The sequence below is a fragment of the Rana temporaria genome, chromosome 11 (assembly GCF_905171775.1).
Source record: "Rana temporaria chromosome 11, aRanTem1.1, whole genome shotgun sequence".
Classification (NCBI taxonomy): domain Eukaryota; kingdom Metazoa; phylum Chordata; class Amphibia; order Anura; family Ranidae; genus Rana; species Rana temporaria.
Genome location: NC_053499.1, coordinates 108,346,105 through 108,373,211, shown reverse-complemented (window position 1 = coordinate 108,373,211; position 27,107 = coordinate 108,346,105). Strand labels below are relative to the sequence as shown.

The following is a 27,107-nucleotide window of genomic DNA, read 5'->3' as shown; positions in this document are numbered from 1 at the left end:
ACAGCTGCCACTTCAGCCTGTCATTGATTTAAAGCGGTTGTAAACCGCATATATAATTTTTTTTTTTTTAAACCTGCAAGGCAAAAGGCATAATCAGCTAGTATGCACCGCACTTACCTGGTCCACGCCGAGCGAGATGTCATCTTGCTCCGGCGTGTCTTCCGGGTATCGCCGCTCCAGCGCTGTGATTGGCTGGAGCGGCGATGACATCACTCCCGCGCGTGCGCGTGGGAGATTTAAAATCGGCAAGGTCCGGCGGCTGCTGGTCCTTTCGCCTTGGATTCCCCCTGCGCATGCGCCGCTGCAATCAGCGGCGCATACGAGGGGAATATCTCCTAAACCGTACAGGTTTAGGAGATATCCTTTATACCTACAGGTAAGCTTACCTGTAGGTAAAAGTGAAAAATAAGGGTTTACAACCACTTTAAAACAAGCTGCATTTGTGCTTTCCTTGCATCCAAAAACATTGGGGGCCGGATTCAGAAAGAAGATACGACGGCGTATCTTCTGATACGCCGTCAAATCTCTGAGTCCGGCCGTCGTATCTATGCGCCTGATTCATAAAATCATTTTACGCATAGATATCCGTAAGATCCGACAGGTGTAAGTGTCTTACACCGTCGGATCTTAGGCTGCAATTCCCAGGTGGGCGCTAGGTGGCGCTTCCGTATCTTTACGCGACGAATATGCAAATGAGCATTTACGCTGATTCAGAAACGAACGACCGCCCGGCGCTTTTTTTTTACGTCGTTTGCGTTCAGCTTTTTCCGGCGTAAAGTTACCCCTGCTATATGAGGGGTATGTGCGGCGTATCCTATGTTAAGTATGGCTGTCGTTCCCTGGGTCGAATTTTTAATTTTTTACGTTGTTTGCTTAAGTCGTTTGCGAATACGGCTGGACGTAATTTACGTTCACGTCGAAAACAGTGACTTCCTTGCGCATGCGCCGTTCAAATAATACGTAAAAAACGCGGGGTCAAACAAAATTCAAATAAAACACGCCCCCTACATCCCCATTTGAATTATGCGGCCTTACGCCGCAACACATACGTTACGCCGCCGTAACTAAGGGCGCAAGTTCTTTCTGAATAAAGAACTTGCACCCAAAGTTAAAGCGGCGTAACGTATCGGAGATACGTTACGCGGGCCGGACAGATACGCCAATGTATCTGAATCCGGCCCGTGGTTTTTACACTGTATGGGCCAAACCAGCATGAGCCCTGAACTAGGACTTCAGGATAAAAATGAATTTGGGTCCTCAGCTTCCCTATGCTGCCATCATTTGGAAAATAGCATCCCACAAATTTTAATAGTGTTACCGCCTAGAATAAGGCTGCTATCTTTAACCTTCATTTCTTGTCATTTGCTGTAGCTTTGTGTGAGGCAAAGACACTCAAGTCTCAGAATCACAGAGAACAGAACAGCAAGGATGCAAAAATGTAGTGAAGAAGAGAGCCATCTGTACTCCATGGCACTCCACTCTGGAAGAAAGGTAATTATTGGTGGAGTTGCTTTTTTAAATGGCAGAGGCCATGTTCTCTTTTCCCTTTCTTTACAAAGTGAATTGTCCTTTGGTATTAAAAATGCCACCATTGTAATATATCGTAATCTTTGGGATTAATGCCTACAAACTGTAATACTGTATTTAGTTCAACTATGACGTGATGCTGATATTATATCAAACTGTGCTTTGCATCAAACGTCAGCACGTCAGGAGCTTACAATGTAATGTCCTGAGCACACTAGGTGCAATGTTCTATCCGTAATTGTAAAATGTTACAAAAATGATTCAGAACACAAGCACAGCACATTTATAATTCAGCTAGATCTTTACCAATAAGCTGAAGAGTATTGTAGATGGATGTGCAGCTACTACTACATGGGTGATTCATGTTTCAGCTTTGATGAAAAATGGAAAAACAATGGTGTGCTGGATGTTGTGCATATCACCCTGTGTAAGGAAGGATAGGTTCATGGCTCTCTATTCACTCTAACACCCTGCAGGGGGAGGATGGGAGGAAGGGAGTGAGGAAGTGGAAGGGGGGTGGAGGAAAAGAGAGGTCAGAGGAGGAGATGCTGATGGGAGGAAACTGTCAGAGAGTGAAGCAGCAGCCTGCAGCTGTGTGAAAGAACAAGAGAGGGGTTAAGGGAGAGAGCAGAAAGAGAAAAAGAAGCAGAATACGGGAAAACGCAGGTATGGAACACTCTTCTGCTCCAGATCTGTCTGGATGTCCCATTTTTACACAGGTCCATGTGTCCTGTGACATGTGCATGTTTGCTGCCAGTAAAACGGGTCTCACTTGTATCCGTGATTTGCATGTGATATCCATCTATAGCAATCTTCTTCTAAACCCTCCTATAAGCTGTGATGTATACATTACCGACAGATTGTTTTGTGTTTACTGTCTGTTTGGGACTTACATGTCAGAGGTTTGCTCGCTATGTGACATGTGGCACCCTGTAAATGTATATATTTCTAGATCCCATGTTGTTTGAGACATCATGTATATTGGATCCTCTGACTTCCACATTGACATACATGTGTTACATTGTACCAATATTTATTATTCTGTTTGTAAAGTTTGGATGTCAGTGTTTGCTCAGCTCTGTTTTTTGTTTCAGAAAATATTTGTATGCCTTGCTTGACTAGAACTTTATTATTTTTCATTTCTAAAAAGTCATTCTAGTTAGTCCAGGCTCTAATTTCCGCTTCGATGACAGAGGAAAAAGGGCATGTGGAGCAAAAACAGACAGAGGAAATGACAGCCCTATGTGGAAGGGGGAGATGTGTGCAGAGGAGCGGAAGAGAGGTACATGTGAGCAGAAAAGGGAGCTAGAGAAACCAAGAGAGGGATGTGTGTGAATGGTGGGCACACAGAGGAAAGATGGCATTTCTAGTGACATCTGTACAGCTTCATCCTTGCTATGCACTATGGCCATTCAGTCAAAACCTTTACTAATCCTGCAGTGCATTGTGGTCTGTGTAGTTCTAAGCAGTGACCCCCTGCATGGAATCCTGTCTTCTTCCTCTATTCGTTTATGGTTTTCTATTTGTTTTCATCTGTGTCGCCCAGTTATTCAGATCATGATTGTGGCACAGGATTTGTAGCTGTGCTGATTTCCCATTAGAATGATTTCTGATAGGATCTTTCCATGCATGAATGATTATGCAGTGTGTTATGTAGTTTGTGATCCTGCAAATGTATATACATACATATTAACAGAGTACATAACACTAGGACATTACTTTTTGTTTTCTTCATACAAAGAGGTCTTTATTCATGATTAAATAGTAATCACAGCTCTGGCCTCCTCTACACTGTATCCCCCTCCGCTCACTTTCCTTGTCCTCTTCCATTCATCCCGCACTGATCAATTATTCATCAGATGTACATATGGGCTTTTCAACAATGCCATACCTTTTCTACTCAGCTTTTGTTTTGTGTTAGGATGTACATTGTTGTTTAAATAGCCAAAACAATTGCAAAGAAACGGGATTCATGTAGGAAAATGTCTTCTTTCACATAGCTTAGTAAAGCTGTATTATACTAATCACCCAATAATGTTTTGAAAATACCTTTTTTTTTTTTTTTTTAACCTTTTCTATGGATGTGATTGGGTGTTCACAGTAAATACAGAATTTGTTGGCTAAGCTAAAAATAAATGCCTTTTCTAAAATACCTCCATTGCAGGTAGGTTTACCATATGTCACAATGCAACCTAGCCCAATTATTAAAAGATTGTTGATCAGATCTTGATTTATAGGGATTTCCTTAGCAATTTCTTTGCAAATAACCTTTCTTTTGAATGGATTTACAAATAAATTGCACGTTTTATTCTTAGCAACTACCTGTGTAAAATCCAGATAGCCAATTCAAATGGGGCGTCTACCATTTAAATTAGGCGCGCTCCCGCGCCGGACGTACTGCGCATGCTCAGTTTAGAAATTCCCGCCGTGCTTTGCGCGATGTGACGTCATTTTTTAGAACGGCGACGTGCGTAGCGTCCATTCGTATTCCCGGACATCTTATGCCAAAACAAAAAATAATTGAAATTCGACCCGGGAACGACGGCCATACTTTAACATGGCTCGACTAAAGTTAAGCCATGTAAAAGCAGGTGTAAATTTGCGACGGGAAAAAATGACTAGCGTCGACGTAACGAACGCGAAAACCGTTGTGGATCGCCATAAATGCTCATCAGCATACCTGACGCAGGAAAACGACACAAACTCCACCCAGCGGCGGCCAAAGTATTGCATCCTAAGATCCGACAGTGTAAGTCAATTACACCTGTCGGATCTTAGGGCTATATTTGCGGAACTGATTCTATGAATCAGCCGCATAGATAGGACAAGAGATACGACGGTGTATCAGGAGATATGCCGTCATATCTGTTCTGTGAATCTGGCCCATAGAGTGCTAGGGCCTGTCCAATTGGACACAGATTCATTATATAATTGAAGTGGGTGCTCATAGTAAATTTTTGGGAAATGTAAATTAATTGTACAGTAATACCTTGGATTACGAGCATGATTCGTTCCAGAAGCATGCTGGTAATCCAAAGCACTCGTATATATCAAAGCGAGTTTCCCCATAAGAAATAATGGAAACCCAGATGATTCATTCCACAACCACTGCTGGTGTATGTAGTATGTGGTATATGGTATGTAGTATGTGGCCAAAGGTGCGGGGGCGCTGGTGATGCTCGGAGACACTCGGTAACTGTTGACACACTTGGGTGCTCCGACGTACGTTACGCCCTTTCCACCTATCTGGGAGTGTCTCTGAGTTCTCCAGCGCCCCCAAACGGTAATACATACAGCAGCGGCTTGAGTCCTGCTCATCTTGTGAGACAGTGCTCGCTTATCGAGTCAGGATTTAAAAAAAAATAAAGCTCATCTTGCGAAAAGCTCGTATACCACATTACTCGCAAACCGAGTTATCACTATATGTAGATTTTGTGGTCAATTGTGTGGTCATATTGTAACATGTATGGTGAGCTTCAGTGTGTGAAACGACAAGAGTGTGAACTGATCTAGATCTTTGTATGATTGACACATATGAAATCAAAATAATACCAGCAAGGCACTGATTTATTGGCGAGAAAAGAGAGGCTGCCATTTCTGACCCGGGTCCAAAAAAAATCCTGGCTGCATTAAATAATTTCTGCATCACAGACCCTGAATAAGTATACAGCAAGTGAAATCAGAACTCCTGATCAGCATTTTCCAGGTCAGGGACTGGACTGAAGCCACTGGGCGATCTGTGAGATTTCTCTTGCTCAGCCCCATAAACTGAATGAAAAAAATCTATCAATTAGCCCATCGATAATAAAGCGCATGGGTGGAGGAATCTTTTTCCAACTATTGTATTCTGATAGCTGGCGTGAGATCAGTAGTGGAGTTAGCAGGGATAATACAGCTGTAACTTCTAATCCTGGGGTGAATGCAAGGGCAATTCGAAAACAAAGCCAGAGGAAAACTAAAGGGAAGTTAATATGCACCCATACAATGTTGAGGGGAGTATACACAAATGCTAGGAGCCTAGCTAACAAAATGGAGGAACTGCTATTACATGAGGAGTACTTAGACTTTGTGGGAATAGCTGCAACATGGTTTGACAGCTCACACTACGGTATTGGCTGGCAAATATCCAGGGGTATTCCTTGTATCCGAAAGGCAGGGAAGGTAGAAGAGGGGGATGGGTGTTTTTATATGTAAAAAAATATATAAGGGTGGCATTGTGAATGGGATAAGGGGAGGTAGAATCCATAATAGTAGAATTTCAAAGAGAAGAAATAAGTGGGGAATTAATATTGAGGGGTATGTTATAGGCCCCCTAACCTAAAGGAGGAGGAAAAGCTGGGCTTACTATCACAGTGGAAAAAGGGAGCAAGACAGGGAAATATCATCATCAATTATCACGATACTCACTGGGCAGAGGGGACAGCTCACTCATGAAAGGAAAAGGAGAAGCTGGGTACACACCGCTCCCACACCACACCGCTCACTCATTAAAGGCCCGTCATTATATGAATGTCTTACAAGACATAGATTATTAACATAGAATTAATATTAATTACAAACTATCCAAGTGTGATCTCAGATGTGTAAATACAGGACAACTTGGGATCTAGCGATCATAGGATGATCACATTTAATGTAAAACATAGAAAAAGGAGGCACAAGAGTAACACAAGAACACTAAATTTCAAACGAGCCAATGTTTTTGAACTGCGGTCATTACTACATGACACCAATTGGGACCAAATCCTGGAAACATTAAACACAGAAGAAAAATGGGAATGCTCTAGGAGCATATTAAACAAAGGTATCACACAGTGCATTCCAATGGGCAATACATATAGAAGAGTGAAGGTTAAACCTGGGTGGCTAAACCATAATGTAAAAAGCCTCATCAAAGAGAAAAAATGGCCTTTAAACAATATAAAGAGTATGGGTCTCAGTCAGCATTTAAACACTACAAGGAAACAGAAAAACAAACATAGCGCCTCTGAGTGCAGAAGTATAAAACTTTTAATATCCCCTAAAGGGTATAAAAACACTTACAAGATGGTGGATGAAACAGGCATGTAGCAGGTAAGTGTGTCCAGAAGATGTTCCAGTGTCAGGGCAGTCCCAGTCTGTGATGGTAAAGCTTCCAGGGAAGTCCACACCATCACAGACTGGGACTGCCCTGCCACTAGAACATCTTCTGGACACACTTACCTGCTACATGCCTGTTTCATCCACCATCTTGTAAGTGTTTTTAAAACCTTTAGGGGATAAAAAAAGTTTTATACTTCTGCACTTAGAGGCGCCTTGTTTGTTTTTCTGTTTCCATTAGAGATTGCTTGTCTCCCTGAGTGTTGCCTAAAGTGTGTGAAGATCTGCTACTCTCTCCAACACAGACTTTATTTGTCAGGATTCAAATGCTTGGAGCGCCCTGGATATACACATTTTTCTAAACACTACAAGGAATGAAATAAGAAGTAAAAGAGCACAATAAGGGCGGCCAATAAAGATTACGAGAGACACATAGCGGAGGGGAGTAAAAAAAATCAAAATACATTTTTTAGATACATTAACAGTAATAAGGGAAGATCAGAGCACATTGCCCACATAAAAGACAAGAAAAGAGGGTGCTTACGGATGACACAGAAAAAGGAGGGGTATACTGACTGCAGAAGTACTATTGGTGACACATCACAGGGCATACCCTTGTGGCTAACAGAGGCCGGAGTGAAGGAAAGACTAGATAAAAACTTAATACAAATAAATCACCAGAACAAGATGGCTTACACCCGAGAGTCCTCAGAGAACTCAGTCAGGTTATAGCCAGACCATTGCTCCTAATCTTTGTGGACAGCATATTGACAGGATTGATTGGCATACCGAAGGGGGGGCGGTCTGCCCCAGGTGACACACACTGGGGGGGGGGGGGCAGGCACTGTGCAGGGACCCCAGATGCATGTGGGGCCCCTGCACTTTCCCTGTCATCGCAGCTTTGTAAATAGTTGATCTGATCAGCAGAGAGCTCAGTGGTGTGGAGGAGGCTGTAACTCCCCCTGGCATCTAAATAAGTTAGGCTGTCCCTCAGGGATGTTCACTATCTTCTCAGGCAGCCAGAGGTGGTGGGCAGGGTCAGGGTGTGGCTGCCTCCTCCACTACTCCTACAGACTCCTACCCTCAGGCTAACCCCCTCCCCCAGCTACAGAAGAAAGAGGAGGAGAGAGCATAGCAGCCTGGGAATCTTCATCACCTGACATGCTGTTCGTAAGTGACTGTGCAATGCACACTGTCACTACATGCAGACCTAGCCTGTCTCTATAAACCACCCTGACCTGGCACTAAATACCCACCTACCTGGCTCTATATATCACTCTAACTTGGCACTATATACCACCTTGACCTGGTAATATATACTACCCTGACCTGGCTCTATATACCACCCTAACCTGACACTATATACCACCCTGACCTGGCACTATATACCCACCTAACCTGGCTCTATATATCAATCTAACCTGGCATTATATACCACCCTAACCTGGCACTATATACCATCTTGACCTGGCATTATATACCACCCTAACCTGGCACTATATACCACCCTGACCTGACACTATATACCACCCTGACCTGGCACTAAATACCCATATAACCTGGCTCTATATATCACCCTGACCTGGCACTATCTACCCACCTAACTTGGCACTATATACCACCCTGACCTGGCACTATTTACCACCCTGACCTGGCACTATTTACCACCCTGACCTGGCACTATTTACCACCCTAACCTGACACGATATACCATCCTAACTTGGCACTAAATCACCTAACAGTATACTACCCTGACGTCACTTGACGTGTGGTGCCCTGCCGCCCGCCTGGGGGGGGGGGTGCCAGATATAGGATCCGCCCTGGGTGCCAAATGCACTAGGTATGCGCCTGACAGCATTGGTACCAGCTGATTGGAGAAAAACCAATGTGGTACCAATATTCAAAAAATGGCAGAGACAAATCTACAGGCCAATTAGCCTAACATCAACCGTTGGTAAATTATTGGAGGGAATAATAAGGGACCAGATCCAAGAATTTACTGAGGAACAAAATATCTTAAGTAGTCATCAGCATGGGTTTACAAAAGGTTGTTCTTGCTAGACCAATCTGATCTGTTAACATTCTACGAGGAAGTGAGATGCCATCTTGACAGGGGAAAGCCTGTGGATTTAGTCTACCTGGATTTTGCAAAGGCATTCAATATAGTCCCCCATAAACGCTTAATCTACAAACTGAGCTCCGCAGGCGTGAACCATAAGGTTTGTTCTTGGGTTAAAAACTGGTTACAGGGGCGTGTCCAAAGGGTAGTGATAAATAATGTGTACTCAGACTGGTCTGTAGTGGTAAGTGGGGTGCCCCAAGGTTCTGTCTCGAGACCAATTCTATTCAATGTATTCAATGTATTCATAAATGATATAGAGAATGGGATAAATAGCTCAATCTCAGTTTTTGCAGACGACACAAAATCAAGCAGGGCAATAACTTCACATCAAGATATAGACATTTTACTGAAAGGCCTGAACAAAATAATGGAGTGGGAAACTACATGACAAATGTGGTTTAATGTGGAGAAATGTAAAGTAATGCACTTGGGGGCAAAAAACATAAATGCAAACTACTCACTAGGGGCAGAACGATGGGGGGCATCAAGGATGGAGAAAGATCGGGGGGTCCTAGTAGATGACAGATTGAGAAATAGCATGCAATGTCAAGCTGCAGCTACCAAAGCCAGCAGAATATTGGCATGCATAAAAAAAGGGATATACTCCAGAGAGAACAATAATCCTATCACTTTATAAAACTCTGGTTAGACCACATCTGGAGGATTCTGTCCAGTTCTTCTCACAAGTCCTCAGAAGGGATGTGCTAGAACTGGAGAGAGTCCAAAGAAAGGCAACAAAACTAATAAGGGGACTGGAGGACCTCAATTATGAGGAAAAACTGCAAACACTAAACGTATTCTCGCTGGAGAAAAGACGCTTGAGAGGAGATATGATAGTGATTTACACATACCTCAATGGTGATCCTAGCATAGAAAGAAAAACGATTCAGTCTCAAGGAGTGTAAGAGGACAAGGGGCCACACATTGAGATTGAAAGAGAAGCGGTTTAACCTTAACCTGCAAAGGGTTTTTCACTGTCAGGGCAATAAGGATGTGGAACTCTCTTCCACAATTGGTGGTGGCTGCGGGGATTATTCATAGTTTTAAGAGACTCTTATGCCACGTACACACGATCGGAAATTTTGACAAGAAAACCGTGGATTTTTTTCCAACGCAATTTCGGCTCAAACTTGTGTTGCATACACACGGTCACACAAAATTCAGACCACAAAGAACGCGGTAACATACAACACTACAACTAGCCGAGAAAAATTAAGTTCAATGATACCGAGCATGCGTCAAATTGATTCTGAGCATGCATTTTTTTTTGCGCGTCGGAATTGCATACAGACGATCAGAATTTCCGACAAGAACTTTTCCGTCTGAAAATTTCAGAACCAGCTCTCAAATCTTTGCAGTTGGAAATTCCGACAGAAAAAGTCAGATGGGGCCTACACACGGTCGGAACTTCCGACCAAAAGCTCACATCAAACTTTTCTTGTTGGAAATTACGACCGTGTGTACGCGGCATCCTAAGGAACATGACATACAGGGATATGGGAAATAATTATAGACACTGACATACGTGCACCTACACAGGTTGAACTGGATGGATTATAATCTTTATTCAACCTTACCTACTATGATACTATGATCAGATGCAGCCACTGTTTGTCCAATAATTTTTTTCCCAGCATGCCAACAGGGCCACCCACAGTTTGCATTTTGGCCAGTTCATCTAGATTCAGATGAAATTTGCTCCATGTATTGCCAGCTTAAACTTGAAGTTTGGGTATGTACATTTTTAAATATGGGATCCCTGCCGAAATTGGAAATCATTAGCATCTGTTCCATTTTCTAGCAATGTTCCAAAGTGTTCTATGATTGGACAAGATGGAGGCTGCAACATCACCGCCCTTCTTTTCCACCAATAATCAGAGATTGCTCTGCTTTCTTTGAGAAAATTCAAAGTGTTCCCTGAAAGGCACCGACGCTAAGCGAGCAGCCCAAAAGCTAGCGGAGATCACTGTGTTACCGTGATTCCTAGCTTCTCCAGGGATCCCACAGAAATAATACATACAGGTGAAACTCTTAAAAATTAGAATATCGTGCAAAAGTTCATTTATTTCACTAATGCAACTTAAAAGGTGAAACTAATATATGAGATAGACCAGGGATCCTCAAACTACGGCCCTCCAGCTGTTGCAGAACTACATATCCCATGAGGCATTGTAACACACTGACATTCACAGACATGACTAGGCATGATGGGAATTGTAGTTCCTGAACAACTGGAGGGCCGTAGTTTGAAGACCCATGAGATAGACTCATTACATGCAAAGCAAGATAGTTCAAGCCGTGATTTGTCATAATTGTGATGATTATGGCTTACAGCTCATGAAAACCCCAAATCCACAATCTCAGAAAATTAGAATATTACATAGATCATTCCCTATTGGGAACAGTTCCTTTACAATGTCACAACATTCTTGGTGCTCTGGACTGGACAAGCACAGGAAGACCACTTACTACTCGCTCTTCCTAACTCATTGTTCTCGTCCTTTCTGTATAGGCAGTCTGAAACTATTTGAGAACTCTGACAGACTGGCGCTATGTAATGTATTACATATTTACCCAAATATGAGCTGCCTTGTAAAAGCTGTACAAATATCAAATGAGTGACAACTTTATTGTAGCCGAATAGTCAGGGTATACACTGCCATTTACATACCACTATTTTACTCTTGAGTTTACTACTTTTTTTTGATCCTATGTGCATATCTCAAAGAAAAGTGAATACCCTGCGCTGCCTATAGTGCGATAATGGTAGCTGCTAACACAGCTTATTCAAAAAAGCAAAAGTGACAAAAAAGATATGTAAGTGTAGCGCTTAGAGTGATATGTTAAATATCAAAATACCATGATATATGTAAAAAATTACACAAAAGATAAATAAATGTGAAACATGAATAAACAGTCTGTGCAACCCTTTGGGAAAAGGGTAAAACCAATGAATGGATAATATAATATACTTGATGTGATATCCAGTGAAAACCAAAGTCCAACAAAACTTAGTGTTCAAAATAATTAATAATGTTGAAGTTCATTATCTCCACATTTCATTTAGGTGAGTGAGAAAAAATGAAGAAGATGCGTGACTTCTAAAACGATAAAATCCCACCACCGATAAAAGTGCAGGCTTACCGGAACTTATTGACCGCTAGTGGCGTATGCCAAGAGAGGTCAATCAAGGCTTATTATGACGGATGTCAGAAAACGATCCTTAGCCGGGAATTGTAGACCCAATTGGATGATGTATCCGTGGATGGAATAGGTCCCCAGAGACAGACGGGAAACTGCACTGGTGTAGGACTCTCAAAACCAATTGGTTCGGTAAAATGACGGTGCATAGGAAAGAGAGAAGAGAGGTGGCCACATAGCGTAACTCCGTATGGTAAAAATAGCGAAGTTTATTCACAGCTGACAAACTTACATTTAGCTGATGTAAAGATTTCTTGCATGCAAAAATGGGGCGACAGTGGAGTCCTCCCGACGCGTTTCGTGGTCAAAAGCACATCGTCTGGGGTGACCCTCCACTGCAGCCCACTCCAATATATATACAGTTCATGTATCCATAGCCAATCAAGTAAAGATCTGACTCACCCTCAACACTTAGCACTTACATGCAGCTGTTTGCCTATCCAAGATGGCGCTGCGGCTTGCACTCCAAGCCTCTATATGAAAACTTGTCAGTGAAAACAGGAAGTTGATATAATGAAAAATATTTTGGCAGTTAAATGAAAGGAAACATGTAAAGATGATCACAATGGCGATGAATGGCCAAATTGTTGAAAACTTTATAGTATGTAATCTGACTATGGAGTAAAAATGAAAAGTTATAATCCGCTGCGATCAGTAGCTGGAAAATGCGCGTGCGCAGTGTCCAAGCCTCGTTTTCGTGAGACGAGACAAGGAAAGCAGCCTCTATATGACGGTCGTGGCTGATAAGATGTTACCGCGCATGCGCGGCAACCAAGCCTCGCTCTCGCGGTAACCAAGCCTCGCTCTCACCATAAACACGCCTCGCTTAGAAGGCTGGGACGTGATGACTTTATGCACGCTCTCAGGCTAGAAAGCGCGCGCGTGCGGGCCAAGCCTCTCTCTGGAGGCGCATGGTCACTGAATGCCTGGAAGCGCGCGTGCGTGTAAATCGGAACGTATTATACAAGGGACCGCGCTGATTTGGACCTGGAGAGGCTCCCAAACACAGGGGAGGCTGTCCAATAACAATGAGCATGATGAACCATGAACTTGTCCAAAAAAGCTGCCCACAAAAACGAGTGTATTACAGTTGCAGAGCCAATATAAAATAAAGAGTTGAATATAAATATCTATATGGCACTACTTATAATACCGATCGTAAAAATTAAAAACTATATAATATAAAAAGTGTCAATTGCGAACCGGAAAGGTATTTATTAACGTAGACACCGAATCAAAAAACTATGTATATGAGTGTTATAAGACTCATATATAATATTTAAAAATATACTATGGTGATTTTATAAAAAATGAATAAAAAAAGCAAAAGTGTCACTGAATGACTAATCTAATGCGATAAAATGACATAAATACAATGTACCTATACGCTCTCCTATATTGAGATTGCTGCCTCATGTTTGATGTGAGCCAGATCATCACTTATAATGGCCTACATAACATCAATATTCATAATGATACCAAATGAAAAAATAGAGCATTGAGCGCATATATGGTCATTGAACACAATATATAAAATTTCCAAAGACCCAGAATGTATGAGAAAACAATATACAAAAAGAAAAATGGAATAAATACTCATGACATATTAATAAAGGAATTTATGTCCCATTCGACATTCATTCCAAACGGGACATATGTCTGGAGCTCATATATCCAGAAAGTTTCCAAGCGTGAAACACCCCTCGTCATGGCTCCACCTCTCCATGGGGGGGTATATTTGTCTATAATAACAAATTGTGTTCCCTTGGGATTTCTCTGGTGGAATTCTCTGTAGTGTCGGGGGACTGGATGTTTAATGTCCCCACCTATTATGAGTGCGATGTGTTCACTCACTCTAATCGAAAAGGTGCGGATGGTCCGGCCGACATATTGTTTACCACAAGGACACGTTAATAAATACACAATGTACTTGGTCGCACATGTACAAAAGGTCTTTATACTGTACTTCTTATTGGTAATATTAGAAGAGAATTCTAGAATTTTTTTTGTAATTAGAGCATTGTGTTGACACACCTTACATTTCCTGCAAGGGAAAAATCCCACTAAGTTGTGGAAGAAGGAGCTCTTAACAGGAGGGTTAATTATGTTAGGAGCAATTTTGCTCTGTAAGGAGGGTACTCCTCTAAAAACCACTCTTGCCTGTTCGGGTAATAATGGACCTAGAACTCTATCTCCTCTGAGTATGTTCCAATGTTTGTTAAAAATACTCTTAACTTGTTTATACTGAGTAGAGTAGGTGGTCAGCATTGAGAATTTGAAACCCTCGTCTATAGGACGTTTAGTTTTAACAGATATTAGTGAATTCCTACTTAATGAGAGGACTCTTTGTAGTTCTGAGTCTACATCACTGGAGAGGTACCCTTTCTCAAGGAACCTAGTTTTAAGAATCTCTGCTTGAGCAAGATAGGTATTATCATCTGTACAATTCCGACGAAGTCTCAGGAATTGACTGCGAGGGACCGACCGAAGCCAAGATGGATGATGGCAACTCCCCATGGGAATATATCCATTACGGTCGGTCGGTTTAAAGTATGTTTGAAAATGAAACTTCTTATTGACTATGGTTATCTCCAAATCCAAGAAATGAATCTTGGTTGGACTGAACTCATACGTTAAAGTGATACCTCTATCATTGCTGTTTAAAGAGTCAAAAAATGACTTTAAAGACTCTGGGCTACCATTCCATAAGAGGAGGATATCGTCTATGTATCTTGCCCATAGGCCCAAGGACGGGACTGTCTGGGCATAGACGACATCCTCCTCCCATTTGGCCATGAAAAGATTCGCAACGCTTGGTGCGAATTTGGCGCCCATCACCACTCCCCTTAGTTGTAAAAAGTAGCGTTGATCGAACCAGAAATAGCTATGTTTGGTGGCGAAGTCCAAAAGTTCAATTAAGTAATCACTTTGAAATGAAGCAAGAGTTACCTCACTGTTTAGAAAATGTTTTACTGCTTGTATGCCCAGATGATGAGGAATGCAAGTATATAATGAGGCGACATCGGCAGTGACCATAATGCAACCTTCTTGTATCTCCAGTCCTTCTAACAGGCGAATAGTATCGCCCGTGTCCTTAACGTATGATGGAGTTCGCTTGACCAAGGGCTGGAGATAGAAATCTATGTATCGACCTATACGTGAGGTGACGGAATCAATGCCACTCACGATAGGTCGACCTGGTGGTTGTGTAGGGTGTTTATGGATTTTAGGCAGATAGTATATTGTCGGAATTCTGGGTACTTTGGGAACTAAATACAATTTCTCTTTTTTGTTGAGAATCTTAAGATCAAATCCTTTATTAACCAGAACTTGTAACTGTTTTTTATATATGGCAGTGGGATTACTGGGAATTTCTTGGTAAGTCCCAGGTTCACTGAGAATACGATTCATTTCTTGTTCGTATTGTGACCTATCTAAGACGACTATCCCTCCGCCCTTGTCAGCCGGCCGAATGATCAAATCCTTGTTGTCACACAAGGAACGAACACCTTGGCTAGATAATGGCTGCGAGAAATGTCGTTTTTCTTTTAATTGAGACAGGTCTTTAAGAACTAGCTCTTTGAAAATTTTGACGGCAGGAGCCACAGCGACGGAGGGGTTAAACAGAGACGGATTTGAAAGTCCTGAATGAACAGTTCCCGAAGTCGCTGCCCTGCTATCTGTTGAAAATGTATTTGAAACCATATAACGCTGGATATTAATTTTGCGTATAAATTTCTGCACGTCTATAAAAGTGCCAAATTTATTTAATGGTTTGGAGGGAGCAAACTTGAGGCCTTTGTCTAACACGGACTGTTCTGCCACAGTCAGAGTTTTAGAACTCAAGTTAAATACTCCTTGGCCAATTATGTTCTCCTTCTCTTTTCTCTTCTGTATACGCCTTCCTGCTCTGCATCCTCTCTTTGGTTTGGACCTTTGGAATACCAAGGACGGTCTCCGCGAAAACCCTGTTCGCCATGGGCATTAGTATCGCGGGGACCGTAGCGGTGAGGTGATTCCTCATAACCACCGCGTGTTAGTTGTTGTACATAATCTCTATGGTCTCTGAGAGGAGAGAATCTGTTATGAACAGGTACTGCAGGTGAATTATAATATGATTGATGGAGATGACGGTCATCATATTGTTCTCTATATGGAGCTGGAGATGCCCATCTAGAGTGACCCATCTGATCACGAGATGGACGTGATCCAGAGTGATGGGAATTACCTCTAATGTGCCCCTTCCCCCCACGTTTACCCCTGTTGTTAGCCCTTCCTCTAGCGGGGTAATTGGACGTGCGGGGACTTTGGTATTGTGACCTTTGAGGCATTGGAGGCAATACTTGGGTTGGCAGAACATTCAACGGGGGTAAAGGATTGGCACCAAATTGAGATGCCAAGCTTGTAGTACCACCTATGGGTGTTGATGGCACCGCTGGACCTGCATTAACAGCTGGAGCGGTATCCATTACGTTGGTGGATGTGAGTGTTTTCTGCCACCCAAAAACTGTGTTTGATTTATAATCACCCACGTCTCTGGCATATTTCTTATGTTTTTTTATTCTCTGGTCCTTGTCCTCCTTCTCAAGATGACTCTGTAGATTGGAGGACAGGGAATTATATTCCAGAGAGTTCTTATGTGACATAAGTTTCTCCTTAAGTACCTTGATTTCTTTGTCTAACACAAGTAATCTATTCCTCTTCCTGGAAATAAGAAAGCCCAGAAAGTTAGTACCGGCCTCATTGAAATATTTGTACCATGATTCCAAGTCTGGGTCTCCTTGTTGGGGATGGATCTCCCAACGAAGGCTACGTGGGACCATATGTTCAGAGATGTATTGTTCCAAGAAAATTAAATCCCATTGGAGATGTATCTCTGAAGTCATGAAGTTTTTTAGCCGCATGAACAAACCACCAAGTTCGGTGTCATTACCCGTAACTGTGAAAACACCATCAAAATTCACAGTGCGGGATGCTCTGTACTCAAATATATCCATATCACTATGGATATTTTGGTAAGGAGGCTGCTGCAGTGTAGATATTGAATAGAGACAAAACCAAAGAAAAGTGAATACCCTGCGCTGCCTATAGTGCGATAATGGTAGCTGCTAACACAGCTTATTCAAAAAAGCAAAAGTGACAAAAAAGATATGTAAGTGTAGCGCTTAGAGTGATATGTTAAATATCAAAATACCATGATATATGTAAAAAATGACACAAAAGATAAATAAATGTGAAACATGAATAAACAATATTTTTTATAAAATCACCATAGTATATTTTTAAATATTATATATGAGTCTTATAACACTCATATACATAGTTTTTTGATTCGGTGTCTACGTTAATAAATACCTTTCCGGTTCGCAATTGACACTTTTTATATTATATAGTTTTTAATTTTTACGATCGGTATTATAAGTAGTGCCATATAGATATTTATATTCAACTCTTTATTTTATATTGGCTCTGCAACTGTAATACACTCGTTTTTGTGGGCAGCTTTTTTGGACAAGTTCATGGTTCATCATGCTCATTGTTATTGGACAGCCTCCCCTGTGTTTGGGAGCCTCTCCAGGTCCAAATCAGCGCGGTCCCTTGTATAATACGTTCCGATTTACACGCACGCGCGCTTCCAGGCATTCAGTGACCATGCGCCTCCAGAGAGAGGCTTGGCCCGCACGCGCGCGCTTTCTAGCCTGAGAGCGTGCATAAAGTCATCACGTCCCAGCCTTCTAAGCGAGGCGTGTTTATGGTGAGAGCGAGGCTTGGTTACCGCGAGAGCGAGGCTTGGTTGCCGCGCATGCGCGGTAACATCTTATCAGCCACGACCGTCATATAGAGGCTGCTTTCCTTGTCTCGTCTCACGAAAACGAGGCTTGGACACTGCGCACGCGCATTTTCCAGCTACTGATCGCAGCGGATTATAACTTTTCATTTTTACTCCATAGTCAGATTACATACTATAAAGTTTTCAACAATTTGGCCATTCATCGCCATTGTGATCATCTTTACATGTTTCCTTTCATTTAACTGCCAAAATATTTTTCATTATATCAACTTCCTGTTTTCACTGACAAGTTTTCATATAGAGGCTTGGAGTGCAAGCCGCAGCGCCATCTTGGATAGGCAAACAGCTGCATGTAAGTGCTAAGTGTTGAGGGTGAGTCAGATCTTTACTTGATTGGCTATGGATACATGAACTGTATATATATTGGAGTGGGCTGCAGTGGAGGGTCACCCCAGACGATGTGCTTTTGACCACGAAACGCGTCGGGAGGACTCCACTGTCGCCCCATTTTTGCATGCAAGAAATCTTTACATCAGCTAAATGTAAGTTTGTCAGCTGTGAATAAACTTCGCTATTTTTACCATACAGAGTTACGCTATGTGGCCACCTCTCTTCTCTCTTTCCTATGCACCGTCATTTTACCGAACCAATTGGTTTTGAGAGTCCTACACCAGTGCAGTTTCCCGTCTGTCTCTGGGGACCTATTCCATCCACGGATACATCATCCAATTGGGTCTACAATTCCCGGCTAAGGATCGTTTTCTGACATCCGTCATAATAAGCCTTGATTGACCTCTCTTGGCATACGCCACTAGCGGTCAATAAGTTCCGGTAAGCCTGCACTTTTATCGGTGGTGGGATTTTATCGTTTTAGAAGTCACGCATCTTCTTCATTTTTTCTCACTCACCTAAATGAAATGTGGAGATAATGAACTTCAACATTATTAATTATTTTGAACACTAAGTTTTGTTGGACTTTGGTTTTCACTGGATATCACATCAAGTATATTATATTATCCATTCATTGGTTTTACCCTTTTCCCAAAGGGTTGCACAGACTGTTTATTCATGTTTCACATTTATTTATCTTTTGTGTAATTTTTTACATATATCATGGTATTTTGATATTTAACATATCACTCTAAGCGCTACACTTACATATCTTCTATGTGCATATCTCCCATCTTCCTGAATGAAACCCCCAACCACGATATAATGTAGAGTTTAGCTGAAAGGCTTAGTGCAGTATAACATTTCTGGTAGAAAATGAATACAGACAGTCCCCGACTTACATTCGACTCATACTTACAAACAGAGGGGGACAACAAGAAGTGAGAAAAAAATCTACGCCTAGGAAGGGAAATTTACTCCTGTGAGGCCGCGTACACACGGTCGGTCCAAACCAATGAAAACGGACTGAAGTCCAGTTTCATCGGTCCAAACCGACCGTGTGTACGGCCCATCGAGCCGTTGTCCTTTGGTCAAAAATTTTAGAACTTGCTTTAAAATCGAACCGATGGACCGCTGCCCGATAGGTCCAAACCGATGGTTAGTACACAAAAGCATCGGTTCAAAACCCGCGCATGCTCAGAATCAAGTCGAAGCATGCTTGGAAGCATTGAACTTCGTTTTTTTCAGCACGTCGTGTGTTTTACGTCACCGCGTTCTGACCCGATCGGTTTTTGAACTGATGGTGTGTACGCACATCAGACCATCAGGCCACTTCAGCGGTGAACCGATGAAAACGGTCCGTCGGACCATTCTCAACGGTTTGGATCGACCGTGTGTACGCGGCCTAAGAGTTGTCATGGGAAAAAGATTTTTCCACTGAAGTTTTATCACCAATCCTTGTTTCCACAACAACCCAAAACACTTTGGCTCATAGCAGCAGTCCGGTGCATCTCCATTCACTGTTTCAGGTCTGATCTCAGCCCAAATGTTTTGCTGAAATGGACCAAAAGATGCACAGGACTTCTGTGCAATTCGCACCGGAGTTGCTGTGGAGATGTGTGAACCAACTCCATAGAGAGCTGGTCACAATCTCCTGCAAAGCAAATTGGATGCCCGCATCCAATTCGCATTAGTGTGAACCCGGCCTTAACAGGGACACATACAAGAAGAAAAACTTTACAGGGGTGTTAACCCTTCCCTATGCTAGCTATCCAAAACTTAAAAAATGTTTTTTGCCTGGTGTTGCACTTAAAAAATTTACCTGTTCCAACTTACATACAAATTCAACGTAAGAACAAACCTAGAACCCATCTTGTATGTAAAAACAGGGGTGAACAGCGGCGCTAGATATGGTGTTAACATAAAATTATATAGCAACTGGAATATAAGTATACATAAAATGTGTGTGTGTGTGTGAGTAAGCACACATAATATTAAAACATTTTTTTTAAAACATAATGTCCATAAATGATCTGAGATCTTGTATGGGTAGCACCTGTAGGCAGCTCCCTTAGAGTGAAGCAATGGGCTCTGTGTAGAAATGGGAACAGAGGGGCGCTAGACTGAGTGCAGTATAAATCATATATTTAATAAAAACAAGTAGTAACTCACAGGTTAAATTAGATGAGTTCAGTATGTCCTGGAGTCTCATAAACCTCCTATTTAGGGTCCTGTTTTCCCTTTGCAGCCTGGAGCACTGGTGTGATCTTACAGGGATCCAGAGAAGGCTGGGAACCAGGAAGCAGGAAACGAAAAGCAGCTGGTCGTGACTTCACAGGAACAGGAAATGTAATTATTCACAGTGGCAAGAAATGGTAATGCATTTCGAAGCTACAGCTTCGTCATCAGACCATCTGATGATTAAAATACGTATTTTTTGCTAGAAAATGACTTAGAACCCCCAAACATTTATTTATTTTTAGCAGAGAGACTATAGAATAAAATGGCAATTGTTGTAATATTTTATGTCACATGGTATTTGTGCACCGGTCTTTCAAACGCAATTTTTCGGGGAAAAAGACACTTTCATGAATTAAAAAAACGAAACAGCAAAGTTAGCCCAATTTTGTATAATGTGAAAGATGATGTTACGCTGAGTAAATAGATACCAAACATGTCATTCTTTGAAATTGCGCACACTTGTGAATTTTTTTTATGGTTACCAGGTTAGAGTTAACAGAGGAGGTCTAATGCTAGAATTATTGCTCTCCCTCTGACGATACCTCATGTGTGGTTTGAACACCGTTTACATATGCGGACGCAACTTACGTATGCATTTTCTTTGCTGCGCGAGCTTGCGAGCACTAGGGCACTTTTTGCATTGTGTTTAAAAAAAAAAAATGATCACTTTTATTGCTGTCACATACATCCCTTGTGACAGTATTAGGTGGTGACAGGTACTCTTTATGGGGGGATCGGGGGTTTAAAAGACCCCAAATCTCTCCTTTGCACCTCAAAGTATTCAGATCGGCAAAAATGGCGATACTATACTGTATTTAAAAAAAAAAACGGCAGCCTTGTCAGCCGAGTAAACCAGAAGTGACGTTGTGACACCGCTTCCGTGTTGACATACAGTAGACTGGCACAAAGCCGTTTACGGCTTTGTGCCAGTCTGCCTAGCTGCCGGAAGTGGCAGATCGCAGATCGGGTCTCCCGGTTGGAGGGTAGGCCCGATAAGAGTGCCGGAAGGGGGGATGTCCCATCCCGCTCCTCCGATATAACAACAAGTGGCTGCAGGCATCATCCCGGTATAACCCCCTAAAGCCGAGGCCGCATATATGGGTACACTCGGCGCTAAGGGGTCAAACTTCATAAACCCTCGAAATAATGAAGTTTGAATGAATTATAATTCCCACCTGGAAACACCCCCTAGAAAAAGATTAAATACATAGGAGGAACGGGAAGTCTGCATTCTCTGTTCAGCCTACTTCCCCATTGACTGCTGCAATAATAAGCCCATAAGTGAGCATGATTCTATTCATTAGTCAGAATATGTATATGCATGCACATGATCATATAGGATACATAAAACACAAAGACACTAGTGTAGTATGAGCTTGCCTCTTTAAATGTGAGAAACATGATGTCACGTGTGCTGTGAATGTGAATTGCAGTATTGTTCCACTGTGTATGTTTGTAGACCTAGAAGAAGTCATTCCATGTACTGTTTTCTGGCCATCATTTATATTTAAATTTGTGGAAAAATGTGTAGCTGAACTTTCAGAATTTCAGTGCCTTCTGTGTCTTTGTTATTCTCATTGATTCATTATTTCTGCATGCAAGTTGTCATACTATTCTATCAGGATCAGTCATTTAAGAGGGATAAACTAAAGGAAACTGTATAAAAAGTGACTTATATATATAGTTTATAAAAATAAACATTTCTTTTTTTGAAATAGACAATGTCGTAGCACTAGTACCTTGGCGCTGGGTCTTTTTGGTGCAAGACTCCGAATAAGATTCTGCACTGCTCCATGTTGACAGCATGTGAACTCCTGCTGCAGGATTATCAGTAGCATTTTGTAAGAGAACGCTGCTGATCTCCTGCCATCTCCCCGCCTTAAAATCATACATCACCATTTTGTATGGCGTAATTGGCATGTATATATTGGCTATATACTGTGTATATGTCGGTCTGTCCGACAGAAGCTGGCCGACTCCCAATCAGCGCTCTCAGGAAGAGAGCGCTCATCAGAGTGTTCTGGCAGTGAGGCCATCCCCCTGTCAGAACACAACAGCTCAATGGGGAAAATGGTTGAACTAACCTTGCATGGTTAGTACAGCAGCACCGACCAGAGCTGACAGTTTCTTTTCATGCAACCTGCTGGGTTGTATGGAAAAAAAACTGTTAGGCCGCGTACACACGATCGGTTAAACCGATGAGAACGGTCTGATGGACCGTTTTCATCAGTCCAAACCGATCGTGTGTGGGCGCCATCGGTTATTTATCCATCGGTTAAAAAAAACCCAACTTGTTTTAAATTTAACCGATGGATTCCTAACCGATAGAAAAAAAACGATCGTTAGTAGGCACGACCATCGGTTAAAAATCCACGCAGGCACAGAATCAAGTCGACGCATGCTTGGAAGCATTGAACTTCGTTTTTTTCAGCACGTCGTTGTGTTTTACGTCACCGCGTTCTGACATGATCGTTTTTTTAACCGATGGTGTGTAGGCACGACTGACCATCAGTCAGCTTTATCGGTTAACCGATGAAAACGGTCCATCAGACCGTTTTCATCGGATGGACCGATCGTGTGTACAGGGCTTTAGTGTGTACCTGGCTTTACCCTCATTGTTTTGATTCATCCCTGTAAGCATTAGTGGTACATTTTATTTTAGTTTATACTAAAAGATATACACTGATCAGCTATAACTTTATGACCTCCCATCTAATATTGAGTGGGTCCTCCTTTTGCCACCAAAACAGCTGACCTGTCAAGGTATGGATGCCACTGGACCTCTGAAAGTATGCTGCGGTGTCTGGCGTTAAGCTATTGGTAGCAGGTCCTTTTAGTCCAGTAAGTTGCAAGGTAGGGTCTCCATAGATCAGACTTGTTTTTCCAGCACATCCCACAGATGCTTGATTGGAATGAAATCTGGAAAACTTGGAGGCCAAGTAAACACCTCAAACCCCTTGCATTCCTCAAACCATTTATAAACCATTTTGGCAGGGCACATTATCCTGCTGAAAGAAGCAACTGCCATCAAGGAATACAATTTCCATGAAGGGATGTACTTGGTCAGCAACAATGTTTAGGTTGGTGGTACATGTCAAATAACAGCTACATGAATGTCAGGATCCAAAGTTTCCCAGCAGAAAATTGCCCAAAGCATCACACTGTCTCCACACGTGCCTTCTTCCCATACTGCATCCTGATGTCATCTCTTCCTCAGGTAAGCAAATCACACACACACCCGGCCATCCACATGTAAAAGAAAATGTGATTCATTAGACCAGCCCGCCTTCTTCTATTGCCCCATGGTCCAGTTCAGATGGTCACTTGCCCATTGTAAGCACTTTCTGCTGTGGACATGGATCAATATGGGCACCCTGACCGGTCTGTGGCTATGCAGCGCCATACACAACAAACTGCAATGCCCATTTTTTTTCTGGTTTAAACACATCAACTTCAGGGACAACATGTTTACTTGTGCCTAATATATCCCACTGACTTTAGACGCCATTGTAACAAGATAATCGATGTTATTCACTTAACACCATCCCGCTTGGCATATAGCACAATGATGGCCGGGCAGGAGCACTGTTATGGGAGGATGTCATATGATATCCTCCAAGAATGCACCTCTTGCTGTGTCATGCTGCAGTGCTATCTGTCACAGGCTGTGTCCACCGTCACCATCAGTGTACCAGTCCTCTGCCACTACCATGTGATCACTGTGATCAATCACAGCAGATCACATGACAATTGTAAATATTGGGTGGCTTCCTTTCATGTCATCCATTGTATACAATTGTGTTGCAAGCTGTGATTGGTCACGGTGATCACATGGTACAGATGGGAACAATCACAGCCCATCTGTACCATGTGATTAGCTTTGACCAATCACAGCTAATCACAACAAAATACACTGCATGAACCAGTTTTATTCAGTAAAAACAGTTGCTTTTACCAATGAAATTCACTGGTATAAACAATCACAATGTGTAATAAAAAAAATCCTGATCGCTTCCCCAGAGTAGTACAGTGTTACTATGGTTAACACTGTAATGCTCTGGTCACAGTGTGTTAGAAAAAGAAATTGGGAATTTTTTATTTTTTGGGGGGGGATTTTTATTTTATTTTAACATACTGTCACCAGTTATGTGATAATGCTGTACTGCACTGCTGACAGTATGTAAAAATTTTTCTTAATTTTCCAAATAATTGTCACAAACAATTACTACGAAAAACTTGCCATGACTCTTATGTAATACCTTGGAGAGTCTACTTTTCAGAAAAGGGGTAATTTGGGGGTATTTGTACTGTCTTGGGTTTTTTGGGCCTCAAGAACCCGAACAATTGTATACTTACCTGACGTTAATTTTCTTTTGCTTATACATAAGCAAAACAGCATACATGTATGGGTACATGCTCCGCCCCCTGCCCAATCACAGGACCGGTTATACTATATAAATGAGTCACTTCCCTCAAGGCGGTATTCTTGTAACTATATTCAATGCAAAGCTCTAAGGGAAGGACCAGTATGTGGTCATGCTTATGTATCAGGAAAGGAAAATTACAGTTAGGTATGTATACAATTTTCTGTTTTCCTGACACAAGCATGACAGCATACACGTATGGGATGTAGCACACCACAAACAACAAGGGAGGGTAATGTTGAAGTGTTTTATTCAACAAATCATTCGATTAATTAAGGCCTGTAGTCAAACTCTCCTGTTTTCAATGTTGCTTGACTAAATTTGTAATGGGCTGGAATTTTTTTTTAGTACATGAACCTGTTTGATGACTTGTAGAATAATTCTGGACCTCTAAATTCTTCCCATGAGCGCGCAATCCGTCTGGTAACGTGGGCTCTGTGCTAGATTGATGGATTCATCTTCGTCATATAAGCCCATCAGACTACTTTGACCCGAGACAATGCAATTGTCCTATTGGACAGTGAAAGTCTTCTTCTGACATTGCCAGACCTAAAGAGCCCATTGCCCGACCTTCTGGAGAATGGCCACTTCCGTGTATTTCTTCAACATGGAGTCCACTTCTAATGCTTGTGGTGACTCACACATTTTAGTTTGGACATGCTGGAAGGATGATGTCCTGACCCAGATGCAAAGATTTGCAGACCTTTGTATGGTAATGGAGAAGAGACTAGAGCTATTCTGTTTAATAATGGAAGCAATAATTATCTGTACAGACCTTTTGGAACTCATTTACCAAGATGTGCTACAGTCACTAGATTCCAGAAAGAGACTTAATCTCATATCTCGGCTTAATTGCAGACAACTCAATCTTTACAATAGGGAACAGAGGATTCAATCCTTAAACTTCTGGGAGGTTTCCCATGTTCTAGTATACATGAAGTTTGTAGCAGGTGCCCTGCTTCGACAGGGTCTCAAATACTGAAGGTGAGACTCTTAGGCCTCGTACAGACGACCGGACAGTCCGCTGAAAACGGTCCGCCGTACCGTTTTCAGCGGACATGTCCGGCCGGAGATTTCTGTATGATGGTTGTACACACCATCATACAGAAATCCGTGCGTACACGATACGCGGTGACGAGGCCGCGCCGTCGCAGCGACGTGCGCGGCCCTGGAAGTTCAATGCTTCCACGCATGCGTCGAAGTGATTTGACGCATTCGCGGGATGGCGGCCGCTCGGACATGTGCGGTGAGTCTGTACAGACGACCGAACATGTCCGACGGACAGGATTCCAGCGGACATGTTTCTTAGCAAAACGGGCTGGACAAATGTCCGCTGGAAACCTGTGCCGTACACACGACCGAACATGTCTGCTGAAACTGGTCCGCGGACCAGTTTCAGCAGACATGTTCGGTCGTCTGTACGAGGCCTAAGGTGAGCCTTCTCCTCTTGGTCTCCTAGCTGCTAGATCTAAGTTGGCTGAATTTGGGTGATACACTTGGCACCGGTGTGTAAGATCTGAAATCTCAGGAAGGGGAATAGGAGGTTCTTGGACCAAAGACTATATTTGAGGATACCACGGCCTGCAAGGCCACCGGGAAATTATTGCCCTCATCACAACTGGATGACTACAGATCCTGATGAGGAGCCTGGAGACCACTGGGTCTGTTGGATATCTACATAGGCTAACCTGCCAACCATAGGGGTTGATTTACTAAAACTGGAGAGTGCAAAATCTGGTACAGTTTTGCATAGAAACTTATCAGCTTCCAGTTTTTTTGTCAAAGCTTAAATAAACAAGCTGAAGTTAGTAGCTGATTAGCTACCATAGACAACAGAACCAGATTTTGCACTCTCCAGTTTAGTAATTCAACCTAATATGTGGTAGTACATCGTAATTGCAGTTTGGGGATTTAAATATCCCAGTAGGATATTTTTATGGTAGCTAAAGGGAGCATATGTTTCAAAGAAGGGGGACCATTGTGAGGGGCATAACAAGCAGGTTTTTGTATAGAAATTAGGAATTATTGCATCCAAATAGCACAGAAGTGCAGTGTGGTTTTGGATGGATGTGAATCATTAGCAGTGGGCAAATGTATGTAACAGACAAAATTCCAGGCACATCCTCCTTCGTTCCAAGTCAGTACAAAAACAATAGTGACAGCATGTTACACAAGCTTGTTATATTGTACTGAAGTGTTGTAAATGTGTTGCAGATTCTTTATAGTTCCAGCCTTCAATATAGTGAGAGGGAGGGGATATTGCTGTTTTAGCATCAGTTCAACTGTAGCGCAGTACTTGATGGTTACATTTTATGTCAGCGTACCATTTAGA

General features: G+C 42.3%; 1 protein-coding gene across 5 annotated transcripts in view; it reads left to right on the top strand.

Moving 5' to 3' along the window:
- The first annotated feature begins 2,068 nt into the window (after window positions 1–2,068).
- The window catches only part of SIPA1 (signal-induced proliferation-associated 1), a 223,442-nt gene continuing 198,403 nt past the window's right edge, over window positions 2,069–27,107 (top strand). For 3 of the 5 annotated variants that reach the window (XM_040328809.1, XM_040328810.1, XM_040328813.1), the window contains exon 1: window positions 2,070–2,193. The gene's annotated coding sequence lies outside the window, so the exon portion shown is untranslated. Of the gene's footprint in view, window positions 2,194–20,358; window positions 20,486–27,107 lie in introns of all 5 variants that reach the window. The other 2 variants (XM_040328811.1, XM_040328812.1) reach the window with 2 other exon arrangements.